Below are 25139 nucleotides of genomic sequence, written 5' to 3'. Positions count from 1 at the left end.
TTGAAACACTCATATCAATGGCGGGCGTCACTTATTTGACAATGCTTCTCACAAAGTTTAACATATAAATAAGCCAAGTTTGTTTACTGTTGCTCTTGTGCAAGGGGAGACACACATCCTTTCAGCTTTTCAGTGGCAAAACTGGGAAATTCCAAAGTTAATTCAAAGTCAAAAGACAAAATGTAGAATTGGATTAAGGGAAGTTTGTCAAAAAATGTAAATAGGTTTAAAACAATTAAATAGGGTCTTCTTGTTTATCTATTTAATCAGAGCAACAACAAAGTATTTTAAAGGCAAAAACAGAAGGTCACAGTTGCAAATGAAAACTTACCTCTTTTAACATTAAGCAGACTCACTTTTCTTAAATAATCAAATACCTATTAAAGACAACAGTAATTACAAAAAAAAAAAACTTAATAAAACACATATTTGTTTCCTAAGCAATAACTTGTAAAAAAAACCTTAATTTTCAGACCAATACTCCAAGAAAATGTTGTCATTTTAACAGACTATGTTTGACTTGCATCTGTGTAATATTAATACTAAAGCTAATTTTTAATGAAATATTTTAAATAAATTCATTCAATCTCAGTAATTGCAGATGATACGCTATTCTATATCATCATACAATATAAGATTTACCCAAACCTTTTACAACCTTCTTTCACATACTCAGCTTTGTTTTTGGAAGAAAACTCCTTCTTCATACTTTTCCTTATCACACACTTTGCTCACATACATAATCGTTTCTCTTATAATTTCCTGTAATGTAGTCACATTTATTAATTACAATACTTAGCTCTTAGTTATCTTTATTTCTAGTGAAAGCTAGCAAGCATTGTGAACTGTATTACATCAGCATTCACTATTTCATATTTTTTAAAAACTCATTTTATCTCAATTTTTAATAGAGCCAAATATATTTAGCTTCTTTATGCCATATGAAAACAAAAGATGCCAATATATCTAAACTTAAATTTATGCTTAGCAATTAATGTTTCAGTATTTTAACTTACTTAGAAATGACCCTGATAATGAGTATCTGTTAATTTCATTTTAAGGTTTTAAGTTACCAAATATATTTGAAACAATTTTTAAGTAGATATATTGTACAAAATATTTGGGTACTCCAGCTGGTAGAAATCAGAATGTGTTCTCACTGGTTCACAAAGCCAAACTCTTAGGACACAAAATGAGACAAACAAGAAAGAAAAAGCTGCCCCTGAGAGAAAAAAGACCAATGTGAGATTGGTATCCCCAAACCCAAACCAGATTTACAAACGACTCACAATCCAAACAAAGGATTTTCTCAAGCTAACCTGAATTTAGAAAGGGAGGGATAAAGAGAAACATTTACTTTCCATTCTCTCTCTCTCTCTCTTTTTTTTTTCTTGAGACAGAGTCTCTCTCTGTTTGTTGCCCAGACTGGAGTGTAGTGATTCGATCTCGACTCACTGCAACCCCCACCTCCCGGGTTCAAGTGATTCTCCTGCCTCAGCCTCCCAAGTAGCTGGGACTACAGGCGCCCTCCACCATGCCCGGCTAATGTGTTTTTTGTTTGTTTGTTTGTTTGTTTGTTTGTTTGTTTGTTGTATTTTTAGTAGAGACAGGGTTTCATCATATTGGCCAGGCTGGTCTTGAACTCCTGACCTTGTGATCTGCCCACTTCGGCCTCCTAAAGTGCTGGGATTATAGGTGTGAGCCAATGTGCCGGGCCTACTTTCTATTCTCAACCAGGCACTACAGTCCAAGATTTAGGAGAGCTGCCTTTGGTAAACAATTCTTATTTTTTATTGCCCAGCTTTTTGCCAGTTGTTCCAGATTCTCATCTGCAGGCTCTGGAGCAACTCAGGTGTCTCAGCCACCCCAGCTGTGTGCCAAAACTACAGAGGTGAAAAGATGTGATACCTTCCTCACCCATCATAAGTGTCGCAGTCAACAGGTCTATTATAAAAGAAAGGTTACCAAGAGAAAAGCATAACAAATTCATTTAAGCAAAGTTTTATGTGACATGAGAGCCTTCAGAAATGAAGACCCAGAGACCCAAGCAAAACTGTCTAACAGTCATGTAAAAATGTGATTGGAAAAACCAGTATGATCTAATGATAATAGACAGAGGTAGAAGGAAACCCCACCAAGGCCTGTCTGTTCAGATTCTTCTTGGCTGCTGTGTGTAGCGTTCTTTCCTCCTGGGTATGGGGGCAGGACCTCTACAGAATGAGAGATTCAAGGGAGAAGGAAGAGAATGGTCTTTACAGGTTTTTGGTTTTGTTTGGAGGAAAGGGTTCCAGTTTCTAATACCCACCTTGGGGAAGAGGGATTCTGCTTTCTATGACTGGCTTCAGGAAAGAATGAGGGGCCAGAAATAGGATGACAAGAGAAAGTCAGAGAGGTCTGAGGCCCTTCTAATCTCTTTCATTTTAACTGTATAGCAGGACAGAGCACCATACTTTGGGTATTATGTCATGAGCTCCAAAATATTAATATCTCTTGATAGATTTTCTGTCAAGATCAAGGAAGACACAGATTTCAGCTCACATGACTTTTATTAATTGTTCGTCTCTCTCTAGAGTAGTGCTTTAACAAGGATTGTTGAGATTTCTTTCAGACACTGCAGAAAAGAGCATCTTTTTTTTTAAAAATATATATGTATTTTATTGCACTTTATGTTCTGGGGTACATGTGCAGAACATGTGGGGTTGTTGCATAGGTACATACATCACAATGTGATTTGCTGCCTCCATCCCCCGTCACCTATATCTGGTATTTCTCCCCATGTTATCCCTCCCCAGTCTCCCTGTCCCCCACTGTCCCTCCCCTATTCCCACCAACAGACCCCAGTGTGTGATGCTCCCCTCCCTGTGTCCATGTGTTCTCATTGTTCAACACCCACTATGAGTAAGAACATGCAGTGTTTGATTTTCTGTTCTTGTGTCAGTTTGCTGAGAACGATGGTTTCCAGATTCATCCATGTCCCTACAAAGGACACAAACTCATCGTTTTTTATGGCTGCATGGTATTCCATGGTGTATGGCCTTAGGACCCATGTCACTGGTTCAGGATTTTGGCATGATGGTAGTTGTCAAACATATTTGCCCATTAGAACTTCTTAACCTATGTTAAAGTGACAATCCTTGTGTCCTCAGTAGAGACATTAGGTTACTTTACATTTTGAATGTTGTATCTACATTCCAGTTCTCAGTAATCTTTCATCTGTGGAAACTCTAAGAGATCATATTGTCTAAACTGTACAATCGAGATTATCAATTACTGTTTATTGCTCTGGATTTATCTTCCTTTAGTGACTAGGTTATAAGCAATATGAAAACAAGTATCTTCTTTTCCCATTTATTAACTATGTGACTTAGGCCAACTTAATTGTATCTGTCAGCTATTGCTACATAAAAGAACACCCCAAAACTCAGAGATATGCTCCAATAAACACTGGTTATTATGCTCAAAAGTCTGTGGGTAAACTGGGATGAATCTGTTTCAAATTGCAGGTCTGCAGATTCATAAGATTGGTTCAGTTACCAAGGTTTCCAGGGGCAGTCACTAAAGGTAGCTCTGCTCAAAATGTCTCTAATTATTTGTGGACAAATGGGCTGCCAAGGTCACATTGTTTTTATAGCAATGGCAAAAGCACAAAGAGATGGCTGTCGTGGAGAAACACAACTGAAGTCTCAGATTGGTTCATGTTTTCCAATACCTTTTGGCCAAACAAAGTCCATGGCCCAGCCCACCATCATCAATGAAGTAGGAAAATACACTCCACTTACAGTGGAACAGAGAAGCAGTGACTATTTGCTGAATCCAAACCCCAATAGGATTCTTTTTCTGCAAACTAAAAGTAGTGATAACGTGTAGGACTCTGAGGTGGCTTTGTGACATTGGAAAAGACAATGCCTGACGTACATTGGCACTCAATAAACATTTGTTGACTTCTTGAGTTTCTCTTTCTACCCTCACAATATATACAATGTATGATACACAGTTGGATTTTAGTGATTTACTAGACTTGATCCACAAAAGATTTCCAGATTTTATCTGTTTCAGTTTGTAACCTAAGGCAAGCCAGAAATGCTTCATTCGGTTTCATTTTGCAGTTGAGTTCTATATCTCAGACATAATGTTATCAGACAATATTTTGGGTTTCCATAATATATATTATATAAGCTTTGCCAAGTATTCAAATATCATAGCTTCTAATCAGACCTTAGAATAATTGTGTGGAAAATGTCACCTATTAAATTACCAATTTTTAAATTTTAGGTACAAACTACTTGCCACTAGTGAAATTAACCTTTCCATCTTTCAGGCTACAATTGTTGTACTATATAAAAGTCTCAAACTCAAAACCTTTGGCTTTGAAGCTTTATTTTCTTTGAAACATTATAAATATAAATAAGTTCTCATGAAGTATTAATACATCTACTTTAGGCCATAAGGAAATAAGTCATAGTAAATAAAAATAAAATATCTTTAAATCCGTAAAAGAATACATTTAAAAAGCAATAATCAGAAAACTAAGTTACCAGTAATTTATCACTTAATAGTAAAAAAGATTCTTTACCTGACATCTTAGTCACCTATGATAAAGGAGAGTGTAATGTGATGGATATGAGTGTCTCTAAATAAAAAGCACCTTCCAGGATACTTTATTTAGAGAGGTATCGAGACGACAAGAATTGTCACTCTGTGGAATGATTGCTGTTTGCAACAGAACCTGTCAATATTTTTTTAATGTTGCACTTCCTAAAACCTGGCACATGTTTGTTGACTGTATTAGGATATTAATAAATATTTGTTCTCTCATCCCATTGTATTTTCACATTTTTCTCGGTATGTATCTATATATTTTGTGTGAGGAAAATGAATAAAAAATAGTAATATTTTACATTGTATACATCAGACACTCTTCTAAATGTGTTACTTACATTTTCTAACTACTGTAAGGGGGATATACTCTTATTATTTTTATTTTACAGATGAGAGCATTCAGATACAGAGGGTAAGTAGCTTACTGGAGTCACAAAACTAGTAAGTGTAAATAACCAGGACTAAAACTCAGGTTTTCTGGATTCCAATCTATGTACCTAACCATTATGTTACCAAGCTAACTTGAAAAATGCATATATTTTTAGAATGGCACCACAGCATACTGAGTAAGGACATAAGTTTTAGAATGAAAAGTTCTCCATTAAAATCTTATTTCTGCTCTTTATCATTAGCTCTGCAACCTTGGGCAATATTCCTAACATATCTAGAACTGTTTTTTTTTTCTGTGTCAATGAAAGTATATTTACTTTGAAGAGTTATTAATGGTATAAGAATGTATTTAGCAGAGTATTGGCATATAATAAGCTGGAATTATTAAGACTGTTTAGTTTAAGCATCCAGGGAAATTAAATGGCTTACCCAAGGTCATACAACCAGTTATGGAAAAGTGAAATCTAAACTATGGATTTCTTCATTCAAAGTTCAGTGCTTTACACTTGCAATGGCCACCCTACAAGGATTTTTTACGTTCCTTGAAAGGTGAGATGATACAGAAAGGAAACACACTGCCTTAAAATGCAGTAATAAACCATAAAGTGTGGTTGGGTTTACAAATGCATTGCAACACTTCCATCACTGCCTGCAGTTATCATGGTCTATTACTCAATAGAGCAGAAAGGGTAAGTACCAGAATATTTACAACAAAGACAGATTTCTTCAAGGGTGGGGGGCATGTCCATTCAAATTTGAGGCCTCGGTTAAATTTACATCATCAATACCTACATCTTTTAGTAAAAATTCTTCTTCATTTCCAACTAAATCCTTTATCATTAATCACTTAGATTTTCGTATCTCATCATTTATCTGCCAGTTTCTTGTTTAACATAGCTTACATCAAGAATTTTTAAAAAATCTGCTTGTTATCAAACCATGAAGTTATTTTTTATCCTCCCTAGTTTAACAGGAGAAAATATATGGATAAAGAGCATATTTTATTTGCTTGTCGTTTGGGAATTTTTTTAAAGCTATTTACAGGCATTAGAGCACATAAGTTATATTGTGTTTTTGTTACATTTTTGCATTACTAAAATTATCTATTTTGCACTTAATTTTTAGGAAGTCAATTAATCCAGCACACTCAAAGTGGCTTTAGACATCTCTGTGGTTTGCCCAGCATTATTCCAGAAAACCCCTAAACATTGCTTTTTGAAGTCACACTTTTGGCAATCTCCCCAACCGATGCTTTCTGCAAATATTTTCTGTACATTTTCCAAGTCTGATTTGATTTAGCCCCACGGCTTTATAAGTGTCCCTGGAACACATGGGGTATAACTGTAATCAATGACTCAGCACATTTCTATCACATAAGAATCAAATTTCCAGTGGCACCATTTACTGTTTATTGTGCTGAGATCAATAGTTGAAAGAACCCTTAACCCAGCCACGTGCCCCACTACCCAACACATATTCATAATATCAGCCTATAAATTAAATAGAAATATCAGGTTACAGGGGCATCCATGCTCAGAATAGCAAGATTTCTTGAGTTTTTGGAGTATGCTTCAAACAAGTTGCTCTTCTGACTCACCAAAGTCTTTCAGAATGAAAATGCACCACAAAGCGGGACTCTCTGAACCATTAGAATTGTGTGTAGCTGAGTACATGGGCAAGGTGAGTTGTGAGGTATATTTAGGACATTAAAAAGCTCCTTATTCTCCATCTATTAGGTTGGTGCAAAAGCAAGTGTGGTTTTGCCATTTCAAAGCAATAGCAAAAACCGAAATTACTTTTGCACCAACCTAATACTTAGTTGACTGTAAGAACTGACATTCTTGTATGTATCAATGTTCCTATTTGCCCAACGTTTTCAAACCACTTGTTGAGATCCCTTTTCTTCTGGGTCATAATGGGATTTTGTGGCACAGCTGTGCAGGGGATTGCCCCGAATTGAATGTAGATTCAGAGCTACTGATTTTCTTTTCTTTTCTTTTCTTCTCTTTCTCTCTCTCTCTCTCTCTCTCTCTCTGTGTGTGTGTGTGTGTGTGTGTGTTTTGTTTTTAAAAAAGACTGAGTCTTCCTGTGTCACCCACACTGGACTGCAGTGGTACAATCTTGGCCCACTGCAGCCTCAAATTCCTGGGCTCCAGCAGTCCTCCTGCCTCAGTCTCTCAAAGTCCTGGGATTATAAGCTTGAACTACCACACTCTGCCATTGTTCATGTATTACTCATATATTAGTGGCAAATGTAGCTGCAAATATTTTTCATGCCCCATGCCACATCTAAACCCTAGAAAAATGTTAAATTAGACGAGATTTATTTCATAAAAACTTTCAAAACACACAAAGCTTAGAAGCACTTTTTTTTTTTTGAGATGAAATCTCATTCTATCACTCAGCCTGGAGTGCAGTGGCACAATCTCGGCTCACTGCAACCTCCACCTCCCAGGTTCAAGCAATTCTCCTGCCTCAGCCTCTCAAGTAGCTGGGACTACAGGTATGTGCCACCACACCCGGCTAATTTTTGTATTTTTAGTAGACATGGGGTATCACCATGTTGGCCAGGCTGGTCTCGAACTCCTCAGTTTGGAGAACAAATGGTTCAAGTTATACTTCTGCCCACAATAACCACCTTACTTTGCACGCAGAAAGATGTTTTAGAATGTATACAGAGAATGTGGAGACCAAACAGATTCCCATATTAGCTTATTGGGAGATTTTGGGTAAATTTACCTAATATGTCAGAAACTCCTTTTCCTCATTTGGAAAACAATAGATTATTCATAATCAAGAATGATTTGTGAAAGTTTAAATATATTATTTTTAAAGTGCCTTTTAACAAACAAATACATAAATGTTCTAGCATGCTGGTTAGGGTCTTCCTAGATAGCATCCTGGCTAGATTCTGCCTCTCCCACCCTAGCAAAGCATGGCTTCCGCCATTTGAAATCAGTGGCCATGCCAAACAGCTTCATAGGCTGAATGAAGTTTGAATGCTCAGAGGTCAGGAGTCTTGCTTCTGACTGTATTGAGAGAGATTTTTGGCTTTGCTTGATTGTGGAAATTACACTTGGAAGAATGGAAAAACTCGAAGCCAGTGTATTCACCAAGCAAATGCCACAAATGATCATCTCTTTCAAAAACAATTAATTTTCAAAGGAAATGTACACACACATGCATACATATAGCACCGCCACCATCGATCATCACCACAAAGCATTAGCCATTTGCTTCCCGAAGCCAAATTAAACTATTTACATTTTACTCATATTGTTGCTTTCTTTCCATGTTTTTCTACAGGATTCAAACACATCTCAGTTCCTTCCTACTCTCACCTCTTCTCTAATGACGCTAAAAGGATAGCAGCTAATCTCACAGATTACCTCCTGAGTGCTACGTGGTGGGGGCTTTGCTAAGCGTTTGACACTCTCAGTCCTCAAAACCACATTGTGACACTTCCCAATGACTGGCAATATACAAGTACAGAGAAGTTAAGTAACACTGCAACGTTGTATGGGAGGTAAGTGATAAATCCTTCTCCAGTCTGTGTGACACCAGAGTCCATGCCATTAATCATCATTCCATCTTGCTTTCCAAGTTCTTTACCACCGAAACATATTGGCAGTAGTTAACATTATTTTATTTTAATTGCATTTTAGGTTTTAGGGTACATGTGAAGAACATGCAAGATTGTTGCATAGGTGCCTACGTGGCAGTGTGATTTGCTGCCTTCCTCCCCTTCACCTATATCTGGCATTTCTCCCCATGCTATCTCTCCCCAACTCCCCACCCCCCGCTGTCCCTCCCCTATTTCCTCCCCAACAGACCCCAGTGTGTAGTGCTCCCCTCCCTGTGTCCATGTGTTCTCATTGTTCAACACCCGCCTATGGTGTATTTCTGATACTGATGGGCTAGGGAAGGTCCCCGAACACCAGTGGGACCTTGACCCAGCCAGCATCCAGGCTCTTGACACTGTAGTGAGAAAGCATTCAAGGACAAGTCGGAAAAGAGTGAAAGTGCAGGGATTTATTGCAAGCCAAAAGTACACATTCAAGAAAGGGGAGCGTAGGTGTACTCAAGAGATAGCTGGGCAATGGGGCCTGGGGCTTCTAGATTTATGGGTTTCTTTAACCAAGGAGTGAAATACTCATGAAGATTTCTGGAAAAAGGTGGAGATTTCTCAGAACTGTGGTGCCACCCATTTTTACATCAAATATGGGTGTTCCCAGAACTCTCTTGGCACGGGAGGGTGTGTGATCTAGGATGTTAATGAGTGGATAACGAGGTCCTGGGAGAACTCTAGGTCAAGTCCAGTGCCATGTTGCATTCAGTGGTTTTAGCCAGTTTGGCCCATATCCTGGTTTTCATGGTCTTATCAGCGCCTAGTTTGTGCCTTTATTTCAACAGTTTTTTTTTCTCTCTCTCTCTCTTTTTAATCATGTGAAACTGTTGCCCGGATTTTTCTGTTATTCTATGACCACCATATATTATTTCTGTTTTACTTCTAGGTGATGCCCTATTCTAAGTTCTTTATTTCACTACCTCTTTAAAACCCTACCATGAGTTTTAAATCGCTTTTATCATTCCCAATTTTCAAATGAGGAAACTGAGGCACAAATTAGGGAAAACCTTGCCAAAGATCACAGTGTTATTAGAGTGCTGAGAAAGAGTACAGCTCCAAATCCTCCCACTCTGCATCCCCTGTGTGCCCCACACCCTGCCCCGAGGCCACACTAAAGACAAAGAACCACTGCCACCTGGTGGCAGGCTACCTTTTCAGTCCTCACTGTCACCACACTAGATGCTGGGCTTCCTTTCCTTTAATGGTTGGATTCTAAGCCTTTTATAAATTACTTCGGGAATGCACTACTCACTCTGTGCTTTCCTCATTCCTGGGGCTTCCCTCTCCCTCCCTCTCTTGTCTGTGCTCACCTGGAGAAACTCCTTCATCCTTCAAGGTCTCCGATGTCACTCACTCCCTGTAGTAGACTTTCCTTCCCACCTCCCTTCCCTTCCCTAGGCAACATTTAATTATTTCCACAGCACTACGATCAGGCTTCTATTATGCAGTTTGCATGTTATGTCACAGCTAATCGTTTACTGTTCTGTGTCTTCTTCCAGATTACGAGCTCCTCAAAGCAGAAATGGCATTTTATTCGTCTGTGTTCTCTAATGTCTGACAAAGTGACTGGCATATAGTAGATATGCATTTAATTACATATTGAATTGAATTGGATACAACTGCTTTAGCTGTCCATTTGATTCCAACCCAATAAAGGTTACAACAAAATAAAATCAGAAACCCTTTCACCTAGTGTAGGATTAATATAATAGAAGATTTTAGTCAATGAATTCACAGCTTTGGTCTTGATTTTATTTTATGATTTTTGTTTCTGTGAGGGGATTCTAGTTTAGTAAAAATACCTGTTTGGTGTGTCAGGTTACTATAGGCGAATGTAGTAGGCTGAGTCTGTGGTTTACTTGGGTTCTGGTCTCTGACGTAACTCTCTCTCTCATTTCCTTTCCTTTAATGGTTGAATTCTAAGCCTTTTATAAATTACTTTGACTATTAGTAAAGCTTACCAATTTACCTTGAAAGTATCATGTTTTGGCCGGGCGCGGTGGCTCACGCCTGTAATCCCAGCACTTTGGGAGGCCGAGACGGGTGGATCACGAGGTCAAGAGACCGAGACCATCCTGGTCAACATAGTGAAACCCCGTCTCTACTAAAAAATACAAAAAATTAGCTGGACATGGTGGTGCGTGCCTGTAATCCCAGCTACTCAGGAGGCTGAGGCAGGAGAATTGCTTGAACTCAGGAGGCAGAGGTTGTGGTGAGCCGAGATGGCGCCATTGCACTCCAGCCTGGGTAATGAGAGCGAAACTCCGTCTCAAAAAAAAAAAAAAAAAAAAAAAAGAAAAAAAGAAAGTACCATGTTCTGATTAAGGTACCAATTTTAGAACCATCTACAATAAAATATTATTTTATGCTTATCTGTACTATGTTAATATTATTTTCTTAATTTGTTCCAAATTTTCACTCTTAATATTGTTTAGTGTTATTATAAGTTGTAAAGAGAGATCTAACATGATGTTTGATATGTGAAAATCTAACTCAATATACTGATCCTGCAGCAGTCTCTCAAATGGATGTCAGAAGCTGTACCAGTCCCTTAAAAGAACGGGGGGTGGGGATAAGGAGGGAGTCCTGCCCTAGCAACAAGCACTTACGCAGGTCAGATGGAGCAACAGTGCCCATTCTATGGATTTTTTCTGTAAGGGTATTTCTTCATATACTGATCTAAACACCTCGATATTGTCTGTAGCATTTTGTGCCCCACAGGGACCTTGGCTTCTACCTCTGTGTCTACTCTCCCTGGATATTAACCTACTCTTCACCGTCTAATCCATGTTCCCATTAGAACTGTGATTATATATGCTTCTTGCATCACATTAGATTGTGCCCATTAAATCCTTTGCCCCCGCCTGCCCCCCTGCCAAAGCTGTCCAAATCTAGATCATCTCATCTGTGCATGGATCTTTATCTTTGACTTACTATTTCATCCTGAGGGTATGACAACACAGGAGTGATGATACGTTCACAATTTTTTCTTCAGTAACACAATAGAAATATTACTGGACTATAATATACCTGGTTTCCATTCTATAAGTTGTTCATAGTAAGTGCTATAAACTTAGGCAAATGATCAATATGATCAATGAAGTATGTGCATCACTATAACTTGCGTAACATGTTTAACATGCAAATTCTTGTGCTCAACCTTTTTCTTACTGAATGGGAATCTCTGAAAACAGAATCCCAGGAATGTGTATTTTTCATATACTGGATGATACTAATTACTACCATTGGGTTAGAACAACAATTCAGTGTTGGTATTTCAAATGTTCCTTCCAGGAGTAGAATATTTCCTTATCAAAGGTGTTTATCATTTAAGAATTCTGGATAATCAGACAAATATTAAAAAACAGAATTCATATTAAGCTAAACAAATTAATTTTTTTCTAGAATGTACTTGCTCCTTAACCCTGTTTCAGCATATTGTTTCAGAAAATTAACATGACCAAGTTTGTTTTTTTATTAAAAAGAAAGAAATGCAGAAATGAGTCATCTGGAAGAGTAACAACAAAAAATATATTCCTTATTCTGACTAATTTTTGCATTGCTTTCTCAAAATCCTCAGAATCCAATATCAATGATCATTAATAGTAATTCATGGCACATTTTATGACTTCTGAGTAACTGAATTTACCTAAAACACCAATGGGATTGCACCTCACATCATGCCTTATACATAAAATAACTGTTGTCACAAGACAAGCTAACCCACAATTTGAGGCGTAAAAATTCTAAACAGAAAAATCACTAGTGCTAACAGAACTGCTTGCCAGAAGGTGAAGAGGAAATGTTAAAAGGGCAAGAGAATTTGCAGTTTAGAAATTTAGGAGGCAAAGCTGTATCAAGTCACTGACTTCTGCTGGGGTGGTTTCTTTTTTTCAGTTAATATTCAAGTTGAAAATTATTACCCTCCTATAAAAAAGACAAGGAAGTTTGTATAATTTCTTCAACCATCACATCACAGAGCAACACACAGAGAGAGAGCTGTCATTCAATGATAACGTGCACCTGCAATAGTCATTTTGTAGTGAGGGCATTGAAAGAAGCAAAGTTTCTAACATAAAATAGGAAATCAGAAGAGAGATAAGTAGGGCTATGAGTTTACAATTGAAGCATAGTTATCCTGAAATTCTGATTCTTTTGGCAATTGCAGATTGAGAATTCTCTGCATTTATTTTAAAAGCCACAATAATGGAAATGGTGCCTTTTGGCAAAAATAAAGACAGCACAGATAATTAACAAATGAAACTGAACCAGAGTAAGGTCTAGAATGGACTAAAACAAAGAGAATTCATTAAAGCCCCTTTCTATAGATTTCACCAGTCATTAGTAAGCAAGATTTCAGGCTAGGCACAGTGGCTCACACCTGTAATCCCTGCACTTTGGGAGGCGGAGGCTGGCAAATCACTTGAAGTCAGGAGTTTAAGATCAGCCTGGCCAACATGGTGAAACCCCATCTCTACTAAAAATACAAAAATTAGCCAAGTGTGGTAGCACACACCTGTAATCCCAGCTACTCTGGAGGCTAAGGCGGGAGAATCGCTTGAACCCAGGAGGCAGAGGTCGTAGTGAGCTGAGCTCATACCACTGCACTCCAGCCTGGGTGACAGAATGAGACTCCATTTCAAAAATAAAAATAAAAATAAAAAATAAAGCAAGATTTCACATTAATGCTGCTCACTATATATAGTTTGTATTAATGGTCTTTGTATGTATTTAATTTTAAGTAAACTGAATATTACTAAGTTCATGATGTGATTTCAATCATATTTTCTTATCAATTTTGTTATTATCTACGTACATTGTGAGTAAAAGAAACATTTAAAGTATAATTATACTGGACTCGGCGAACCTAATTAACAATTAAGCAGAACATAGAACAGAAAAGTTTCTGCCTTTACAGAATTGTGCTGAAGCACTGTCTTGTGTTGTCTGTGCTTTTTGTGTTGTGTTTTCTTTCTGGCGGGTGAAGTTCTCTAAAACGGTAAAATCTTAAATGAAGAATAAAGTCAGGTTTCTTGCTGTACGTTTGTTCCGTTTTTCCCTCCTTTTCTGTTCCTCTTTCCTTCTTTAATTTTCTCCTCTCTTTTCTTCCTTCCTTCCTTGGTTTCTTTCTTCTCTTTCCTCTTTTACCACTTTCTGTGTCCTTCCATTCATAACATAAACATCTCCTGAGTGACAAACACAGTGCGTATTTTACTGCCTTAGTTTCCTCTGTGCCTAATGAAAAGTGTCCAAAAAGTATTATTCTCAGTGGGTTCCTGCTACTGAGCCCCGTCTCCCAGGCCTGAATGATATTCTACAGTGCATAGCTCTGCTGAGTTGGACACACATGGCAGCTCTAAGATAACAGGATGTGGAGATGATGCTGTCTGGTGAATTGAAGTGAGTCGTGAACTGAAGTGAGTCAGCTGCTAGTAAGAAGGGTGAAAAAACACTTTAAAGATGTACCGAAGCATGGAGATGAGCTATCCAGCCAGCAGGGGCTCCTAGGCAAGAGCAGAAGCTGACAGAGAGAGTGGCCTGATGTTCACAAATTACAAACTAACTAAATGTGGGCTGACTATGAGTTTATATTTATGAGTTTTATAAACCTGATGCTGAAACTCCATAGGACTGATATTTTTTTCCTAAGATGGAAGGCTCACCTAATTGTCACCCTCTCCAGCAATAACTGCATCCGATGAGTACTGTAAATATTTTTTAAAAAGGTCAGTTTGAAATATAGCTACACAGCTAACTATACATTACCAAGGGGTCTTAATAAGATGTATGCATAAAATGTTTCAGAAACCTCAAGACACACCAGATTAATCCTACTCAAACTGCTCTCGTTTCTTATTTGTCATTTAGGATACATCAGGCTACACTTGACCGTGAAACTGTTGTATATATTACACACACACACACACACACACACACACACACACACACACACCCCTATGTTCTTTCTTTCTTTTTGGTGTCAAAACCTGGAAATAAAGTATGGGAGGAACTCACATAGAAGATTGGAAATCATGGCCAAGTACTCTGAAATGCAGACAGAAGAGTGGACTCTCCATTGCCATGTACCTGGAGAATATCATTGTAGGAGTTGAGAAAGCCTCTGGCCAAGGCTAGCCATAAGGGATAGATACACAGGCTTTAACCATTAGTTTTCAGCTTTAAACTCATAGTGCTACGTTTCCAAGTATGTTGAAAACCCAGCAGTTAAAGTAGCTACTTTAAAGGAAAGAAAAGTGATACATTGGAAGTTAAGATCATTATCTTTGCACATTAATTTTTTTTATATAAATCTCTTTCTTCAAGACATTGAGAAGTCAGTTTTCATAATGATTCAATAAATATAAACTGAAAGAAAAAATTCCACCAGAATCCCAGAAGCGGAAATAACATTACAATGCTAATACAGTCAGTAGGAGGCCACAGTAATCCAGATTATCATACATAACTGTCTCATGGAAAGTAATTTGACTTTTATTGTGCTGCTAAATAAAATTATTACATGATCTATAGATTATTGAGCCCTGTGGCAATGCCAGGGAGTGAGGCACTGAGCTGCATCTTTTACTTTGATGGTTGCAAGGTTTTTAAAGCACTTTACACATTAAGAGTGAGTAAAGAAGACTATAATACTCAGAAACAACACAGCAACTAAATAAATTACTTGCCAGAAACCATAACGATGGCAGGAAGAATGCAGCAAGCTAAGTATTTCCTCATTAACCATGTGCATCCAATGAAGACAAGGTATTGAAAAGAACTTTGATGTGAGGGTTAGATAATTATGAAGATGCAGTTTTCCCTCTGACAGGCGTGCCTAGAACAATGCCCCCAGCTGTTCCCTAAGCAATCCCCCTAATGGACTCTGAATATTCTGGGAGCTTTATTTTTGTTGCTTGTTTGTTTGTTTTGAGGTGGAGTCTTGATCTGTCACCTAGGCTGGAGTGCAGTGGCACCATCTTGGCTCACTGCAACCTCCACCTCCTGGGTTCAAGCAATTCTCTTCCCTCAGCCTCCTGTCCCGAGTAGCTAGGATTACAGGTGCCTGCCACCACACCTGGCTTTTGTATTTTTAGTAGAGACAGGGTTTCACTATGTTGGCCAAGCCAGTCTCAAACTCATGACCTCAAGTGATCTGCCCACCTCAGCCTTCTAAAGTGCTGGGATTACAGGCATGAGCCATCACGCCCAGCCCTTTTAGAAGCTTTGTTATCTTACTTAATGGTGTTGGAGATAATGCACTGACCATCCAAATTCTAAGGCTTTGAAACTATTGGAAATGGTGCAATCTGGTTAAGGATGTGATCCATTTAAGACACAGTCCAGGCTGGATTCAGTGGCTTATGCCTGTAATCTCTGCATTCTGAGAGGCCAAGGCAGGAGGATCACTTGAAGCCAGGAATTGGAGACCAGCCTAAGCAACATAGTGAAATCTCATTTCTACAAAAAATAAAAATAAAAAAATAGAGAGTGGTAGTGTACACCTATAGTCCTAGCTACATGGGAGGCTGAGGTGGATCACTTGAGCCCAGGAGGTCAAGGCTACAGCGAACTGTGTTCACACTACTGCACTCCAGGCTCAGTGACAGTGTGATGAGACCTTGTCTCTGAAAAAGAAAGAAAACAAAAAATTCTAGGGCCAATAGAAGGACATATGTTTGGAGAGAATTAAGTGTTTTCATTACAGGAATTACATTTAAACTTTCTAAGGAACACACTTCTTGTGATAGAAATTGGTATTTGAATAATAATTAATATGTTAAAAAGCAATGATTCATACTAGTAGTAACAACTAAAATTTCATGTCATTTTGGAGGTCCTCTTTAGAGTTCCCACCTCCCAAGTAGGGTTAGCTCCCTCTGTTTCACTGTAACAACCACTGTGCTTTCAATGTGGAGCATTTGTCACCCTTACTGCCGATCAGTATGCATGTCTTTCTCCCATGTTGAAAACTCTGGTAGTTTGGGGTCTGTTCTATTGGATTCTGCTGCCCTATTTTCCAGCTTGGTACACCAACCTACCAGTCATTCAGGCTCATTTATTGAAGATTTTATTACTTGACCACAATCCTCCTCAGTACTCCAAGCTGTGAAATCATCCAGGGTGGCTTCAGTATCATTGCATATTCTGGCTTAATCAGTCTTTGGTGATCTCATCTTCAATGACTTTTTCTTGCACTCTGCTTTTGCTACCTGCTCCCATAGACACCTAGGACCTGGCCACTTCCTGAAATCGTTCTCTGTCAAAAATTTCAAATTCAAAACTGTTAAATAATAACTACATCTGTCCCTCCTTCTAGCTTATTTTATCAGTCCTTCCTGGTGTAAGTCTTTAAGCTCATCAAGTTTTCTTGGACATTAAATGCTTTATCTTCTCCCAGACTTCTAGTTTCTACTTTTTCACTTTCCCCATCATCCAGCTGAGGTCCTAGGGTCCGTTTGGCAAGATCCTTTGCTCACTGCCATTCATCACTTTTTTTTCAGCCAAACACCAATCCTGAAAGACCCCTGTTATCTTCTTTCTTCACAGCTGCTCCCTATAGCCAAGTACTACTTGGTACAGAAAGGCAAACCGGTTCCATGAAGACATACTCATTAATTTAAAATGGGCCCACTCTATGTCTCAACTTAACTCATTCTCCCACTTTCACAACTCTTTCACACTTTCTTCACTGTCCTCAGAATTCCAAGCCACCCCCTCTTCTCTTGTGCTGTTAGTTGATAATTGTTTTCTATTTTATCAGAGCAACAGAAGCAACCAGACAAAAGTCTTTCCCTTCTCAATAACAAATATTGAACTGTCAGTTTCTGCACTATTCCATCTTTTTTTCTGATAAAATAGAGATGTTATTTCTTTACTTGCCTAAGGCTAGACATTTTATTTACCTGTTCATTGGATCCCACCTGCTCACTACTTCTTAAAAACCCTGAAACTCTGAATATTATTGTTTTGTATCTTCTGGATATTTAATTGCTTCCTTAAGTCAAATCTTCCTTCTGATATTTAAACATGATTGATGTATCACCTGTATTTATAAAAACTCTCCCTGAATCCCCATAACCCTCAAGCTCATCTTTCATTTCCTCTCTTTCAAAGCCAGATTTTTAATCTCAATGTCTCCATACTTAAGCTTTTACTCAGGTAAAAATCTAGTGTCTTCCCTAATCATTGCAAGGAAAAAGCTGTTATTAGAGTATTCAATGGAATCATGTTGACTGAATTCTCAGCAGCATTTGATAGAGTTAACTCCTTTCTTTTTCTTGATATGTTCTTCCATTGGCCTCTGGAACTATTTCATCCTAGCTTTCTTCCTGCCACCCTGGTCAATCTTTCTATGCTTCTTTGAAAATTCCTTCTCTACACAGCATTAAATATTTTATTTTCTTAAAGTTCAGAGTCTTACCCTCCTTTCCCTCTACAATATTGGTTAGGGATTTTATTCCACTCCATGCTTTAAAGTATTATTGTGATGCCAATGATTTAGCACAGGCCTCTGTTCTTGAGTTTCAGATCTATGTATATAACTGTCTACCAGTACTCCTACCTACTACCTCAGATATCTCTAAATACAACAAAACCAAAATCGATTGCATGATTCTCTATTCATGCATAGGAGATCCAACAGAAGGGTAGGAAAAATTATAGGAAAATGCAAACTTTCTTGGAAAGCCAGAAGGTTTTGCAAAAGTCTGGGGAAAGAGTCATGGCTGAAGGCAGCCTAATCCTCTTACCTTGAGCTAATAGCAAAAAGTAGACAACAAGGGAATGTAAAGAAGTTTATCTAAATAGCTTGCTTACTAATGTCCTGAAACCAACCTTTGATCATCTGCTTGCATGACTGTTCTCTACTTGGGGGATCAGCAATGTTAATTACCCACAAATGGTGTTTACTCAAGACCTTTGTCGTTAAATCTGTTCTAAAATAAATACGAGCTTCTCTGGCATATAGGGACTGCACAGCTGGACTCCCTCTTCATGGTCTGTAAACCATGAGGTCCCCTAGCCACACTCTCACAGGAAAAACATCTGTGTCTGAGAAATCCTTTCATCCATCACTTGGCCAGAGTCTGCAGGTTGGATTCAGCATCCATGTTCAGGAGAAAACAACTTAGGTCTCTTCTAGTGCCTTTTATTGAGTAGAATAGCATCATCATTCACCCAGTTACATAACCAGAAAGTCTCTTCCTCAGCCTACATTTCTCGTTCACTCTCGAGACCAATGAATGCATTTTTACTGTGAGTATCTGTTGAATTTCATCCCTTCTTTCCGTCTTCAGGTTTGCTAACCTAGCCCAAGCTATCAACCTGTCTTACCTGAAGAACTATAGTAGTTCATTACGAGGTCTTCCCAAATCTACTATAATTTGTTTCCAAAATGATGATAAGTTGATTATTTCAAAATACAAATATTATTATGTCCTCCCTACCTCACCCCTGTCTAAAATTCTTTCATGTTCTCCACTGCTGTAAAAATAAGAAAACAGAAAGTACTTGTATTAGTTCATTTTCATGCTGCTGATAAATACATACCTGAGACTGGGGAATTTACAAATGAAAGACATTTAATTGGATTTATAATTCTGCATGGCTGAGGAAGTCTCACAATCATGGTGGAAGGCATGGAGGACAAAGTCACATCTTAGGTAGATGGTGGCAGGCAAAAGAGAGGTTATTCAGAAAAACTCCTGTTTCTAAAACTGTCAGATCCCTTGAGAGTTATTCACTATCACAAGAACAGCATGGGAAAGATCTCCCCCCATGATTCAATTACCTCCCACTGGGTTCCTCCCACAACACATAAGAATACAAAATGAGATTTGTTTGAGGAGACAGCCAAACCATATCAGTACTCAAGGGATTGTTTGGTCAAGCTCCTGCTTGCCCTGGAAGCCCCACTTAGTGTCTTCTTTGCCTCACTCTCTGGAATCCTACCACATTCACTCTGCTGCAGTTCCTCAAATGTACCATGTTTCCTTCTGCAACAAGAACTTGACAGATCAATTCCTTGTGTCTGCATGCCCGTCCTCTCTTTGTTGTTGAATAAACTCATAATCACCCTGATCTCTGCTCATGTCACTTCCTATGATGAACTTTTCTTAGCCCAGCAAATTCCTTTTCTCCCAAACCCCAATCTCATTTCTACATATACATAGTAGCTTTACTAAATTTGATCTGTTCCTATCTCACATGACTGAATGTTCCATGAGACTTGGGGAGAGTATATTTAGCACTTGCCCTTTATAAGAATTCAATAAATATTTCTGGTTGAATAGACAGATGGAAATATGGATGGACAAGCAAATATAAAGTGCATGACATGTTCAAAATGTGAGCAATAAACTAAGATACAATAATTTTCTTTATTTTTCATGTTTATTGTAGTTTAATCAAGCAAAATCTATTGCAGAACTTTTAATCTCTTAATTTTTTCTTATTAAGAAAAAAATTGAATTCTTTAACTTTTTTTTTATAAGAGTCTTAGGCTTTCTATATTAAATCTATTATTTTAGAATAAACTCCCATCTCCCAAACCACCCACTTTACAATTCAAAATTCTCATAATATTCTACAACAGGCAAGAAATATTATTTGGCCTAGTGAAAATAACTTCCTTTTACTCAAATGTTTGGTATTCAATAATAGCCACACTGTTACAAAGGGATTTGATATAATCAGTTTTAATTCACTTTAGTACATATTTATTGCACATCTATTTGTCACAGTGGTTTGATTGTGAGAAAATGAAAATGAACAGGACAGATATTTACCCTGCTGGTATGAAGTTGCTAACAGAAAAGCGTGTAGTCTAATCATTTTATTGTAACATTTAATTATTTGTTGTTTGAGTTTCCAGGCCTTTCAAAACACTTTACTGAATAACTGAATAATATTGACCAAGAGTGGTCCCTTAATAGGACAATCTACACTCACAATGATTTTAATAAATTAGAGAACACTCAGCCAAAGGAGACAAATGATAATATATGACCAGAGGAAGATAAACATGACTTTAATGAATTTTTTAATTGTCATTCAGTCTTCATAATAATCTTTAGCTTAAAGACTATATCAGAGTCACAAAATGAAATAAAATAATAATGACTATCATTTTTATTATAATGAACCCCAAGGGAAAAAACAGAAGATATAGATAATATCCACAATATTCTATGCATGGGTATTGTTTAAAATTTAATACATTTAAGCATATTAAATTTTGGCAAGAGTAATAAATTAAGAAATGAATGGTTTTAAAAATATTCATATCAGAAAATTCAAAATAAATACAATACCTATTGAATGAGACTCTCTCTCCTGACAACTGCTTCTTGAACACCACATTCCTTGAAAGAGTGATTCCCCATTCCCCAGTTGGCTTCTATTATTACTTTGAATATTATTTGATAATTTGCTATGAGCTAGAAAGGCATTGGGCTAAGAACTTTCTACAGACGATTTCATTTAACCCTATAGGAAACTTACAAGCTAGGTACAGTTGTTATCCCATTTCACTGATGAAGGAAACTGTGGTGCAGATAAATTAAATAACTTTTTCAAGATCACACAGTTAGTAAGTGGTAGAGCAAGGATTTAAAATCATATTATGTGACCCCAGTGCTATTACCTGACTATGTGGGTATAGCATTGTCCCTCGGTATTTGTAGTGGATTCATTCTAGGACTCCCCTTGGATACCAAAATGCATGAATGCACAAGTTCCTAATATGAATTAATGTAATATTCACATATAACTTACGTACATCCTCTCAGATACTTTAAATCATCTCTAGATTACTTGTAATACCTAATTCAATGTAAATGCTATCTAAATAGATGTTGTATGATAAGAAAAAATACCTGTACATATTAAGTACAAATACAGCTATCTATTTTTTTCTTTTTCAATCCATGGTTGGTTGAATCCATCGATGCAGACTCATGAATAGGAAAGACTGACTGTGATCTCTTCCAATAAAATCTTCTAATAAAAGAATTTAAATTCCCATAAGTGAAACAGGCACCAATTTTAGAAGGATGATGTGTAATTTAGAAATCAAACAATGATCAATTCACAACTCCAAAATATTGGAGGAATCATCACCTTCTTGCCTCACAGTGAAAATAGAAGAGACATTTAGATAAAACCAAAACTGACCATCTGTGATTTATTTTATTTTGTTATTTTATTTTGAGACAAGGTCTCACTGACACCCAGGCTGGAGTGCAGTGGTGCAACTATGGCTCACTGCAGCCTCTAACTTCTGGGCATAAGCAATCCTCCTACTTCAGCTTCCTGAGTAGCTGGGACCACAGGCACACACCATCATGCCCAGCTAATTTTAAAATTTTTGTAGAAATAGGGTCCCATCATGTTGTCCAGGCAGGTTTTGAATTCCTGGGTTCAAGTTATCCTCCTACCTTGGCCTCCCAAAGTGCTTGGATTGCAGGCACGAGATAGGACCAGGGAGAATGTCTCATGCCTATGATCTGTGGATCACAAACTTCCAGTTGGGTTTGAGTAAACTTTTTTCTGCTTTTTCCTTTCCAAAAGTTGTAACTAAATTTGTGGCAAGACTTGATCAAACTTTCTAGGCCTTCACTGTTTTTCTTTTCTCTTTCTTTTTTTATTTCATTTTTTTGGTTTGATTTTGTTTTTGTTTTTATAAAGTGTTGTTGCCTTTTATGGTAAATCTGAAATTGATCTCTCATGCTAGGGGCAGGGAAAGAATGAGCCACACAGAACTGACAACTATAAAACAGAGCAAATTACAGAGAAGAGAACGTGACCTGTAACTGTTCAGTCGTAGCTGCATTAAAGGGCAAATTCACATGTTCACAGAAAGTGCTTTCATCACTCAAAGGGGCACTTCTGAAAACGATGACTCGCTGGAAATGAGAATGAGGGAGGTGAGGCCCAGGTCATCTGCTACAGTTACCTGCTTACTCATTTTAGCTACAGTGGGAAATGCTGAGGTTTTCAAATTAAACAATCTTGTCTTTCCCTTTATATTTCTCTTTGGTCACCAACAAACTTTGTTTCCTATATGTCAGGCATGGAGGAGAATGTTAACTCAAGATTAATCTACCTAAATTACTGACACATCTAAGTGTGGTCTTGTTAACTACTTGCTCATTTTTGACAAAACAAAACACACAAACATACACACAAATACACACACATATATACACACACAGAGTGTTCACAGATGTGTTTTTACTTCAGTCTTCTGGGTGTGGTAGTTGGGAACTTCAGCACAAGTGAGGAGGCTAGAGAGGAACACATTGGGGTTTATGATGCAGCATGTGTACGGCTTCCTCGTACACATTTAGCATCTTCCTTCTTAACATTTACTATCTCGAACTCCTGACCTCAGGTGATCCGCCCACCTCAGCCTCCCAAAGTGCTGGGATTACAGGTGTGAGCCACCGCGCCTGGCGGTTTAACATTTACTATCAAATGTCCTTCATTTATCTCCCCTTGGAGCATTTTGATAGCCTGTAAGTCCCAGACTCACCCCATCTCGACATTCTTCTTTTCTCATTCTCTTCTCTTCCCTCTCTTCTTTTGCCTTTTCCTTTCCTTCTCAGTGGCAAAATGCTAAAGCAAACAAAATAAGGAAGGAAGGAAGGGAGGAAGGGAGTGAGGGAAGTATGAAGGGAGGGAGGAAGAAAGGAAGGAAGGAAAGGGAGAGAAAGAAAGAGAAAGAAAAAAGGAATGAAAGAAGGAAACGAAAAGCTACTGAGCATGCAGGAGAAAGGAAATGAGAGGCCAAATAGACAAACAACGTCCAGACCACATATGAAAATAGAATTTTCACCCACAACCTACAGAAGTGACAATTCTGCTAAGAAAACTCACTCCCATACCTACAATAACCAGCCCAAGAAGCCAGCCTGCTACAGGTCAGATTTGTAGGAAGCCAACGTGCTATCTCTAATAACGGTCCAGGAAGCTGAATAATAACTTGCAGATCAACATGGCCAGGATTTGATTAATAGCTGACCACCCCCTAATTTTTATCCCAACTTCAAATTCAGGATCAACCAGAAAAGCCAAATATGCTCCCCTAACTAATCCCATAGGATTTCTTGTTTCTAGTCAGCCCACCCACAGGCTCCTCATGCCAACAGCCTCCAATCTAGGCACACCTGAAGCCTTCCCTCCTTTCCACTATGAAGCTTCCCCACCTCTCTGCCTGCCTTTGAGTACCTGCCAAAATGCAAGTGATCGTGACTGACTTCCTTAGCTACGGCAAGCTCAGAATACACAGCCTTTGCTTGTTCTCTTTTGGTTGATCTTCATGTATTTCCAGAGAAGAAAGGAAGAAAGAAAACAAGAAAGGGAAAGAAAAGAAAAAAAATTCTCATTACTAATTGTTATCTTTGTACTCTATTTTCATTTTCTACATATCCAATAAATCGTATCAATAATTTCTTAAGGGCACAGTTTCTTATATATGTGCATACATACACTTGCATTCCCAGACACTCCTAGCTAAAGGTCATTAATATAGTAGATAATAAATAATATGTTATTAATTATTAATTACACTATGGTGTTTTGTTTCATTTATTAATTTTTTTGACTTGCATATCAAAAGAACGTTATATATGAATTTAATGCAACATCCATCCCAAATTGGGAAGCTAAACTGCATGAATGTAAAATTGCATCTTATAAACGCACAATTGTGGGAAGCCATAATATACCACCCCAAAGTGTTGTTGAACTGAAAACAAATAAGGAGATGCAGATTCAGGAAGCTCTCTGCCTTCCCTTTACCTGCTAATAGCAGGATATAAATTTATTTTTTTTTTAAAGTATTCTGCCTCCCCTCTACCACGGAGATAAGGTTAACAATTTTAGACCCCTATCATCTGGAGATTATACCAGAGGAAGCTACATTAACCAGATTCATTAACCAGCTTTTATCTGCCAGTTATTGTTCCACCCTTAAAGACTCAAAGTCCCTTTTTTTTCCTTGTCACTTCTCTAAACACTTACTGTTTTTTGTTGAAGTTGCTGCATAAATAAGCTGAAATTCAAAGTCACCTCTTCGAGAACCTCTCACTCCCTAGGTCTCTCCCATGTATATGTGAAATATATGTTTTAATAAACTCCCCCTTTTTTTCTTGTTAAAATGTAGAGTCTATGGAGTTATTCTTTCTTTAGCTAATCATTAACCTTACAAGACTTCTCACTGCTGCTTTTTTCCATACTAAAGTATGCTGTTTTTCATATTTAAAACAAGTTCTGAATGTACATATAAAGTATATTAATGCATGTATCTATCTCTCATATTTATCAAGAAATCATTTTATAAATTTGGAAAAAAAATTACCCTAGTGTATGCGTTTGATATGGAAAGTAATAAAGTGAATATTATTGTTAGGGGATCTTTGGGGTGTTGCTTTTCTGGTTGGAAACCTCCGTGGCCAGTGGCTCCTTTGTCTAAGTTCTTATCCTATATTCAGAAAAATGAGGTACACAGATAAGTAAAGCA

This window comes from Aotus nancymaae, unplaced genomic scaffold, assembly GCF_030222135.1.
Source record: "Aotus nancymaae isolate 86718 unplaced genomic scaffold, 86718_ANA_hifiasm-v0.15.2.pri h1tg000079l, whole genome shotgun sequence".
Classification (NCBI taxonomy): Eukaryota; Metazoa; Chordata; class Mammalia; order Primates; family Aotidae; genus Aotus; species Aotus nancymaae.
The sequence above is the reverse complement of the archived record's forward strand: the minus strand, read 5'-3'. Positions refer to the sequence as shown.